General features: G+C 42.0%; 1 protein-coding gene across 1 annotated transcript in view; it reads left to right on the top strand.

Annotated features, from left to right (window-relative positions):
* Window positions 1–4,238: 4,238 nt before the first annotated feature.
* Window positions 4,239–11,529, top strand: part of LOC138004093 (nitric oxide synthase 1-like) — a 58,484-nt gene continuing 51,193 nt past the window's right edge. Inside the window, 2 exon segments of the mRNA XM_068850497.1 lie at window positions 4,239–6,748; window positions 6,995–7,051. The gene's annotated coding sequence lies outside the window, so the exon portion shown is untranslated.

Genomic DNA, 11,529 nt, shown 5'->3' on the forward strand with positions numbered 1-11,529 from the left:
ATTTCTACGAGCGGTTTCAGGGTAAAAATATAGAGCGAAAGATTCGCATTTGTACGCTCACGTTGTCGTGAAAACCTCAAATGTAGTGATTTCACGTTGTTGTTATTCCGAGTACAGCAGAAAAACGTGTGTCGCACATGCAGCACGATTATTTTTCCTCTCTTAGCCAATGATTATTGTTTTGTGCAATTGACGTTTCTTGAACTCCCTTGAGCCCCCTCGTACACGGCGAGGAAAGAGGTGAGCAAACTGCCTCGCGAGGTGTTGATGAAGATTGTAGACGGTGCAAAATCAGAGATGCAGGCTCTGAAAGAGAGACAAAAGCTGAAAACGTGAAATCGAAGAGTAGGAGAAGGGCAAGGCCGAATTGAGTAGAAAGCTTGAGTTGTTAAATGCCAGAACCAAAGTCGAACAAGCCGAAAGAGCGGAACGTAGATGAAGAAATGAACAACGGAATGAATGAATATTTCAAGGAGTACTATGCCCGGAATCCTATTAATGATGAGCCTTTAGCGCCCCCTGGTAGAAATGGTACCTCTGCCACCTTTAACGCGAAGGCAATGACAACATTGTCATCAACGGATCCTCCTCTGGTAACCTTTTCATCAGCATGACTAATACATTCTCATTGTCCAAGCGATTTACGTAGTTACGGTCCATACTTGCTAGGACCCTCCTGGTGTCCTCCAGTTTCCTCACAAATTCTATGAGGGATAAGGCGTCAGCTTTCCGCACGTGAATTTCCTTTAATCTTTTCACTGATGTGCTTCCACAATCGTACTAGGCTGTTCAAAGTTTTCCTGGAGTGTTCTGCATGCTTCCGTGTACCTTTGACCCACCGGTAAGTTAACGCTACTTCTGATTGCTTCCTTTGCTATCCCGGCACACCGAGTGAGCAGCCGAATAAGTTTTTGCGAATTGCCAGACACTTGACTTTCAATGTTGTCCCTGAAGTTTGTCTTGAACTCCGGATATTCTAGGGGATTTCCGTTAAACTTCATCAACTCCACGCCTGGGCTATGGTCGTCCAAGCATCAAATTGCGGCGAATGGAGGCTACTCTGATCTTCGAGTGGCTGGAACGGGTGGTTCATCATATGAACTGGTGTGGTGTGTTGCGGGGCCATCACTGGAGAAAACTCCGCAGCGGCAACATTTTAAGCCTATCGGGGTTGCACAGGGGTTCTCGATGTAGACACGTTTCTTTCTGGCGATAAGCCAGCGACGGTGTAAAAAGGATCTGAGGCAGTAACGTAAGTGCAGGCTGTTAACAGAGGAGAAAAGTCAACTGTAGAACTGAAATTCACTTCCCACCTTGAAGCGTGGGACGATGCTAATGGACTAAATTCCTCCCTGCTCGCGTTGATGCCTGCCACTGAAACCACATGGGGTGTTGTGGAAAGGGTGATGACTGGTTCTGATTCAACACACTTCTGACCTGTTGTTACTGCTAGACAGAGCGGGAGATCTTATCATGGGTGAGGGCCTAGCTGAGTATGCAGATTTTGTCGAGTTGTTTCGGAGAGTAGCGGAACGTATCAACAACAGGTACCAACGAGAGATGAGGGTATCTTTTTCCAGCAAACGAGACAAGAGAGAATCTAGTAATGGAAAGTCAGAACGCCAGCCTACTTCCTTCGCCATAGCGGATGCCAAGTTACTATGATGCTCAGCGATAGGCTGTCGCGTGTTACGGCCAGGCATTTGATTCTCAGGTGTGACACGACTGTTAGCCCGGAACACATTACCCCGAACACATTGCCCAAAATACCACAGAAGTGCGCCCATTGTTCTGGACTACATGGTGTCTGGAGATATCGGGCCTTCAAAGGCGTCCTGTTGAGTGAACGCCTCAGACCTGTTCGACAGCACAAGCTCTGTAGAATATGCCTTGACGATGGACACATTGCTTGGCAGTGTAGAAAGGGCTTCAACTACAGGATATCTGGATGTGGGAAAGATCACCACTATCTGATACACTCTTCAGGAAAGAACGTTGGAGAGAACTGTCTCCGGGCTAACAGTCGTCACACACCTGAGAATCAAATGCCTGGCCGTAACACAGGACAGCCTGTCGCTGAGCCTAATAGTAACTTGACTTCCACGATGGCGAAGGCAGTTAACGCGGTCGCTCCCGAGATTGTTGACGAGTCCGGAACTGTAAGGTCCAGCGGATCCGTTGCAGTTTGTTCGGTTAGAGCAAGTTGACCGAGAGTGCGCTTCAAGGTCGTTCCTGTTAAGATAAGCTGTCAAGGAAGCACCATAAATGATGTTAAAGGAAAAGTGATGGGACGAACATGTCAAGCCCGTAGGAATACCACTATCGGCTTCCGATGTTCAGCGTTCAAGTTCAAGTTCAAGTTCCCTGAACTTGAACTTCACATTTGTAATGTCCCAGGCTGTCCAGTGTTCAAGCTAAAACATTTAAAGCCACTACCAAAGTCAGTAGATGGTTTGTCCCCGGAAGCTAAGAAAACCTTTTTTGGAAAATGAGTTTGGCAATGTGGCCGTCATAGGCAGTATAAGGTGCTGTAGTTCATGTTCTGTAAGGTTGCACAGACTGTCATCCAGTGTAAACAAAAGTGTTTCACGGCCCGTGTCTGCAAACAATTCTAATCAAAATCAAGTTGGTCCTGCCCCAGTATCATACGAACTGGCGTCTTGATTTGGCAAGATAGTATCGAAAGTAAAGCGTCTCGAACCGTCAGAATCAGCCGTAACTTCTGTGACAAACGGCCGGCATTGTTTGCATCTCATGGCAAGTCTGCCGAAGCAACTCTCCCATTTACATCCTAGGGGTTTTTCTACCACAAAATGCTTCATATCCTTCCGACAAAGGTTAGAAATGAGCAAAGGGAACAGCACTTTTTAGGAGTCGAAATGATTAAAGCAGCCATCTAAATAATTCCCTGGCGCGGAACACACGTTATTCCAACTAAATTTGACCGGCGGCAAAAGTTAATTATAGCCTTTTTGGCCGCGCAATGCTTGATCTTGTGGTGCGGAGAGGGGATAGGTCTCATGGATATACCCACCACGAGTCCCCTAGGTTAAACTCTCATTTTACATTTTACATTTTAGTTGTAGAAACTGATTTAGAATGGTTATTTTTTTAGAGTTATGGTTGGTGTGTATATCCATGAGATCCTTGCCGCGGAGCGTGTCGCCAGAGATAGTTCAGTTAACGCGTTGCAGCCGGAGAGTGATGATTGAACAATCATCACGTTTATCAAAGGAGCTTCCGGGAAGGGTTTGACAGACCGTTTTGTTGAGTTTCTAGATTTAGGAACATTTTACGAATGCCGATTCGCTTCGGTATAAAGACCCCTTGCTTGTCTTTCGGGAGGAAGGGGGGAGGGGAGGGCGGTGGTGGAGCGCGTAAGATTCGTGTCGATTGCATGAACATAGTTGAAACGCTGACTAGTCTGGCTAAGGAGTAAAAGGGAGTGATTTGGTCATCTAATGCGATGTTTTTTTTTGTCAATCCATTTTGGATCGTAGTCATGCGCAGTAACTTGGATGTACTGCTGTCGTTTCGCAGTTAGTCTTCACCTAGCCTTAGCCCAACGATTGTATGTATACCTTTTTCAGCAAATCGTTCGCTTTCATTGTTCATGTTTAGTTAGAACAGATGTATTCTAGGTCATGTTACTGAGGAGGTCTTGCCCAAGTTCGTTCAGACGGATAATGCGTCTTTGGTGTAAAAACGAACAATGCTTCGAATGGTTTTTCCTGATTTTCAGTCCTCTGTGACAGTTACACAAAATCGGACTGTTTGCATTTTTGGCATAACATGCGTTGACATCATTTTTGGCAGATGGGAAGATACGTCAACCCCGGAACAAATACCGTTCATTTTGAAAATGAAAGGTTTCTCGGAATAACTGCTTTCGTTTTCGGTTTTATACAACATTGAAATTCGTGTCATGCATGATTACTGTGAAACTCGGAAAACTGTTCAAAAATAATATTTCTGGAATGTTAATTGCATTTATAGTCATTAAGCAAAGTAAAACCCACAATAGGATGCTAAATATAATTAGTATAAATACGCAGGTGATTATACAAAATCGCGCGCTCTCATTGGCTCGCTATCTCGGATTATCAGCTGATAATCACCTCGACGGACAAAATGGCTACCAGTAGTCGTTTTGGCACTGTAAGTGAATATGATTTCGCGTTGAAATGTTTTTTTTTCTCTTTTTTTTTTAAATAATCACCCGTATATTTATACTAAAACAATTATTCGCCTCAGGCGAAGTGATTATCGGTGAATATTCACCTCGACTTCCTCTCGGTGAATATTCGCCGATAATCACTTCGCCTTCGGCGAATAATTGTTAAATAATCATACCATTGTTCACGGATCTCTCTGAGTGTCGCAGTAAGAGTTTGACAGACCGTATTATCTTTGTCTACCCTCTCTGTTACTGGAGTTCTTTTAAGGAAGGTATACCACTCTGATCTGTCAAAGTGCAGAAATGTGTCACCCTTCATTCAATTATTCAGTGGGTGTCAGTAAAGAGCCGAGGTGACTCAGTTGTGTCAACAATATTGACTTCCAATGTAAAAAGAGTGAAAGAAAGAAAAAAAAAAATCTGTTTCTCTTTTGTAACAATTGACAAACGATTATTGACGGGTTTATTTTACGAACACTTGCTTACGAGCAGATTCCCAGTGGTTCGAGGTACATGAAAAGCATGCTCAAATGCGCAGGGTAAACAAAGGCGAAAAGACGTTGTCAGATGCGGTTTCACAGTCAGTGGTCGCGTCTTCCTATTGCCTAAGTGGTATAGGATGCCAAAATTCGGTGGAAAAAAAACGTGCACAAATACAGGTACCCACAGAAAGAGCTTATCTGCTCAGCTGTTTACCGAACTAACCCGGAATTATTTAGAGGTCAATCAATTCGATCTTTGATGCAACAAATAGATCATTAGACACCGTGAAAGCGACAGGGTCAGCTATTGCACATGCGCACTGAACACCCTTTTAGTACCTCCTTGCTGAAGTGGGGTTCATTATTTAAAAGGATGACTGGGTCGGGGAAAAAAAACCGAAAGGGCTTTCAAGAACATTCTTACCTTGGCGACGGGCTTTGTTTGTTCGTCTTTTTGCTTGAACAAAGTGACCGGGTTCTAAAAAATAATGACACTACGGCAGAAATGCAACAGTTGTTTTGGTGAGAACAACACAAAGGAACCTGTATTTGTACTGAAATTCAACCAATAATTTGCAAACGTTCATATGAAATAAATATTGCTTTGTCTGATCCCTGCAATTTCTTTGAAAATGCAAGGAAATCTCGCACTGAAGCTCATTCTGTGCAACACAAATATTCTTTGTGGGCTTCTACTGGGTTTTTATTCCTTTACATTTCAAAGGATGAACAAGTATTTAAAAAACTTTCAAAGTGAACTTCGAAAATGGCAAAATTATATCTCCGGACTCCGCCACACTTCACGCAACACAGGATGTGTCGAGGACCTCTATGTTTTTTTTCAAAAGCCGGGAAACACATCAGTGATGAGGCATTGCAATTCTTCATAGTGAGTTCAGCGAATTTGATCTCCTTTATTGCTCGTCTGCGACACCAATACGACTTGATTTTATGAGACATTTCTATGTGAATTGAATAATAATGTTCAGTCACGCGCCTCGGTGCCGCGTCGCCTCTCACGCAGACACTCTTTGAGATTCGTCGTGGGGGAGGAACGAGTGACGAAGCCCCATGAGTGCCTGCGTGGGAGGCTAGGTAGCTCGGCGTCTGCCAGCGAAGGTTTGTTTATTTCACGCAAAGACGAACTCAAAAAATACATCATTATCTGCCTCGGAAACAAGCCTTTACTAAAACGTGACAAGCTCTGGTGTTAAATCTGTTCATCAAAACAGCCGAGCTGTCCGTTTGGTCGCTTTGTCACGGATCGATTGATTTTACATCATTGAGAATCTTCATCCGAAGCTTCAGAAGCGGAGTCATATCACTAGAAAGTTTCAATTTTCTCACGCATAATTTCGAATAGTTGATCTCTATTTGGAAATGTAATAACTATCATTTAACTAGTGCCCAGGTCGGCACGGTCTCAACGGTGACCGAGTCTCCCTTAAGTGGAATCACAAATTAACACGCACAACTAATAGGCAAATCTCATGATAGCATCATCTAACTACAACATCTAGAACTCAGTTTGGTTATCCTTTCTTATTCAAATTTTCTAATCCCACCGAGGCAAAAATAACAATAGCCCTAATTAGCATTGAAAAGTAAACCTCATGGATTCTGGTAGTTGGAGTCAAATAGCGTAATCGTGCAAATGTGCTATTGAAAAGTTAACTGATGAAAAAAGTTGTTGATTTCGCCGCCTATGAGATCCAAGAAATTGTTTTCTGGACATCGCGAGCTCTCTGTGAAGAGTTGGGAATTAAAATAGAAATGCCAATCATATCGACAAAATGAGCCCCTTTTCACTGAGTTGGCTCCTCCCATCCTCGTGATTTCTTTGGAGGGACAATGAGACTTGTTAAAGCGTGTCTGAGCTCCTTCCTTGTTTATCATACTTTCCAAGAAAGGCATGACAACAATTCGGGGTGCATAAGACGCGTCCAAAACAACTTTGTGATTAGTTTGACGTGAGGTGCGAAGAAGCTAAGATAAATATATCTCTCTCTCTCTATCGGCTGCTTTACAGAGCCACTCTACTGCCATCACAACATCATTGTTAAGAAATCAGGGGGAAAACGTCATTAAGGTAAAAGGTGACCCAAGTTATTATCAAAGGGCTGTTACATCTCTATTGGCTTTGTGCTTCAAGGGGTTCTCTCTGATTTACCCTCTTAAAACTGTTCGTACTCTGTAAGGCACCAAGTTAACATCGTATCGCTAATTTGCTGATCACACTCTAAATCCTACAAAGACTTCAAAAAATATGATTTGAATTGAAAATATTTGACTCGAACTATTAGCACGTTCTCATAGTGTTTTCATTCTCTTTTAGGCCTTACAGACATCAGGTTATCACTGCTTAGGTGTTGACCAAAGAAATAGCTCGAAGGTAAGACAGAGAAAGAACTTTATTTAAGTGTCTAATCTTCTGGCGCCTTAGAGCACTAATCGGGGACACTGTAAATTCAAATTAACAAGTTAACGCAAATCAAATCAAATTTGGGGTTTTTATCAGAGGGGAAACCGGAGTACCCGGAGAAAACCTCTCGGTGCAAAGTAGAGAACCAACAAACTCAACCCACATATGACGCCGAGTCTGGGAACCGAACCCGGGCAACATTGGTGGGAGGCGAGTGCTCTCACCACTGCGCCATTCCGGCACCCCTTGCGCCCCTTGCTCTTTACGAACAAACGAGTTGTATTATTTCCAAAGCATAGTGGTGTTGCTACTCTTCTTTGATCAAATCAAACATATGTGCTGATCAGAAGCATCTATGAAAGCAATTTTTACGCGTGGATATCCACGAGTTTTGTTGAGAATCTGTATGCAAATTGTCACTTACTCGTAATCGGAAGTTCGATCTAATTAGCCAAGCAGGATGGATAGTATTTCAAGCGAATCACAATACAGCTCAGAAAGCGTTGATACCCATGGCTTTATGTCCTGTTCGCTTGGTTGTGCGCTGTGGCTTTTTACGCGGGATGCCAAAGGCAGAGCGTTTAAAAACTGGGAAATTCCGTTTTTTCATCGTAGTCACAAATCACCGTGTTTTTCTATTGTGCGATTTCACTGGTTCCAGACCACCTTGGAATCACATGCAAGATCACGGATCGATCAAGGTGGATAAACACTACGTGTGATTTTATTGTCTCCAGTCCTACTTGGAATCGCGTGTTAGATCAGGAGTAGACACTGATGTGATGATCAAGAAAAATACTCTCGCAATGTTCATGAAAGTTCTCCAATCGAACCAGTTTGTTCACTATCAAATGGTGAACGGAGATTAAATTTTTAGGTTTAGTAGCCCTGTTTTTTGGTTTTAGTGAACCGTGACTACTTGCATAAGACTGTGCTTCCAACTGGGAACCTTTCCTGCCATCGATCGAGTTTGCCAATCGAAGCGTGAGTTCATCAATGGAACCAACGGGTTCAGTGGTTTTCTTAATACAGTTGTAAGTTATCAAATGAAGAGTTCAACTGGTTAGCAAACAGTTTGTCTTAACACGAAATTTTAAGCAACTTTCACACAGCACGATAAGTCACTCAGATAAATTCACAGGCGGCCCAGACTCGGAGGGTAAAAAAATAGGGTTTGTATGGGAATCTCGATAACAAACTGTAAAAGATATTTACACGCAAAAGTTCTCAATAGAAGAGCCATACTTTGTTGTCGTGGTAACTTTCTCGCTGCTTGTGGGGTTATTTGCCTGATTGATTGCGATTAAGCGACTTCTCAACTTCCCGGGTTGTCACTCCATAAAGGAAAGGCTGACGTAGGGCTGGTTTGAAGTGAACCGGCTTCAAAAGAGAGAGGTGAATTTTTCTTCCTTTTATGTGAAGTGTATGAATCAGCTATTGTTCGTTAGAGCGGGAATAGTCGGAATATTGATCAATATATTGCACAGACGCTACATACATGAATACAACGGACTAACCGTACGTGACTGGTGCAGGACGTAAGGAAAAACAAAACAAAACAAAACAATTCAACAACAGTCCACTCAGGAGACCTCAGGAGACTAACAATCGAATTTTCAGTAGAAAACAATAATCTACAGCAAACGACGTCGAACCGAGGCGCGCAAACACAAAAATCTTAGATTATTTTTCTTACTCTAGAAAAGACCAGAAGTAGTAAAGGGTCGCATTAGTTAGATGTCGAAATGTGACTCCATCAAACAAGGACAGGTCCAGAGATTCCAACCCTCCCGATTTGACGTGTTCCCTCCCGCCTTCCCGGTTTTTGTCAGATTCTCCAGATTTATCAAGAAATTCTGAAAACAAGGGAAAAAATGGTTATCTTAAGGACTTTTTTGCGATCTGAGTGTAAAACGTTTAATGATTGTCCTCAGGAGTATCCTATAATGTCTCTCCCAGTCTCCCCATTGAACTCCCTTTGTTAAGCAGACTCGTAAGGCCCGCAGTCTTACTCCATTTAGCAGCTCCATAAATGGCGTGACTCCAGTGGTAAGAATAAAGATCTTATAGAATATCACAAAAATGTTGTCAAAATGCAGGAAATGACACTCGAGAGAAACTGAATTTGCAAAATTTCCTAGGGGAGGGGGATACCCCTGGAGCCCCCCTCCCTAAAGGCTCGCTCCTTCGGCGCTAAAAAAATACACTCTAATTTTCTGGGGTTAGAATCTCTGCAAGTCAGACAGACCTGCGCATGCGATTTAGATGACCACTCGATCGAAGAGCCAAACTCGGAGGATAAACACCTTAGGTTACAAGAAGTGAAAATATCAATTCGTGAATTTCATTTTTATTTATATGTGAAATGTGATCGTCTCGAATTTCGCGTGAACGTGAAAGAATTTTGGATATTATTCGTGACGCGTGAAAAGGCGAAATATTTTTTCGTGACTGAGTTTTACAAAGGGGTATAGGGGACCCTCTATATAAGGACATCACGACATGTAATAATAGGTCTGAGTCCATGGATCACTCTATGGAGCCCCCTTGTGGTCGTTGTGGACCACCCCTAATTGTTAAAAATAAATACCTTTGAAGGACAGCTAATGAACACAAGTCCTTTTGTAATTTCTTTTCCACTCCTCTCCCTCACCTTGCCCGCCCTTTTCTTTGCAGATGTTCATTTTCCGGAGCAAATGTGATGTATTCTCTGCTCCAAATTTTGCATAGACCATTGTTTTCAAAAGCTCTAGGGAATATGCAGTGTCCCCAAGAGCATCTGAAAACAATGGTTTAGGCACGACTTGGGGGGTAAACACAGTGTGTTATGGGGAACGCAAAAATAGAGAATACCGCACCTTCACCTGAGCAAGTTAAACAACAACGGATGTTGAAGAGTAATTTTGATAAATATTATTGAAAAGTTAATCATTGTATAGTGCAATTCAGAAGTTTTAATTGGCTTAACTAGCCGTCATGGTATATGAACTATTATTATTTATTCAAAATATTTCCCCGTTTCTGATTGGTTAAAACCACCGCATAATTCACCATAACCAGCTGCTGTTCACCAAATTTGGAAAGAAACTTCGTCATATTGAATTAATGACGTCAAAAGTACAGCCCGCTGCAGATTATTGAACCAATGACGTCAAAATGACGTCAAAACTGCAGCCCGCTGCAAGTTATTGAACCGTTGACCGAAAAAAGCTGGGGACGAGATTGTGTTATTTTTGTTGAGCAGAAAAATGGCTGCCAGTAGGTTTAGAAGTTTGAGCGAAGAAAATATTTTGAATGAATAATAAAGCAATTATTGAATTCGGCTTTCGTAGAATATGAAGAATTCTGCAGATCTCGGAGGATGTTATCCACCTCGGCCTTCGGCCTTGGTGGATAACACCCTCCTCGACCTGCAGAATTCTTCATATCCTACACAGCCTCATTCAATATTTGCTAAATATACCAGTCTTTACAAATATGGTAAGCATATGCCTCAGATCAAGAATTGAAAAGAAGGTAGCAAACTTCGCTGAAGAAACATGCAATGGCAGCCGGTTAAAACCACTTTGAGCCGGAGATAAATAAAGACGTTCTCGAACTGTTACAAAATGCAACACCACAGCACAAAGCAAGCCACAGATTAAAGTATGTTATGACAATAAAAATAATTGTATTCCAAAGTAGCAGCTTGAAAACTTTAAAGCAATACAAAATGAAGTCGGAAAGATTTGTCTATATTTCAAAGTAAACTCTGATCGCTGCTGTACTGAGTGTTTCCGTTGGCAAATTTACTTGTATCAATTAATAGATAACCCTTATTTCTCATAGAGTGGTTTTCAATTGAGTATCGAAAGTAATTAGATAATTACTTTGGTTTTGCATTACTTCACTCAGTGATTGGTTCAAAGTTCTCGTGCCACTTTTTCAACCAATCAGAAGTGAAACCAAAACCAATCGTAGCTCGGGCGTGCACATTTTCCCGCGCTTTGTGTCGGCTACGTCTAATTACTTCGAGTTTTGATTGGTTTACTGGATTGTCTCTGTCCTTTTTGATTGGCCAAAGTAATTACTTTGGTTTTGGTTTTACGACACTCATTTGAAAACCGCTCTATAGTACAACAAGCAGCAGCTATTTAAAGTTACAGGGTTATCTGTCTGGTAAACTTTCGCCACTTTCCAAATTCTACCTGTGCTTTTTTCGCTCTGACTAAGCATAGTGGCTTGCTATAACTGGACAATTTGTTTAAGGTTAATCCAAAACTTTGTGGGTGCTCCCCAGAAAAAAAACATTGTACGTGCGCTGTTTTAAAGGAAACTACCATAAACTATATATCAATACAAAGGTTAATAAATGCAAAATTCTAAATAAATATATAAAAGTTTTATTTATCTGTTTGTGAAGGCGAAGGAAGCCGGTAAACGGTAAAATGACCGAGCGCCATTCCTTC

The sequence above is a fragment of the Montipora foliosa genome, chromosome 5 (genome assembly GCF_036669935.1).
Source record: "Montipora foliosa isolate CH-2021 chromosome 5, ASM3666993v2, whole genome shotgun sequence".
In the NCBI taxonomy this organism is placed as follows: domain Eukaryota; kingdom Metazoa; phylum Cnidaria; class Anthozoa; order Scleractinia; family Acroporidae; genus Montipora; species Montipora foliosa.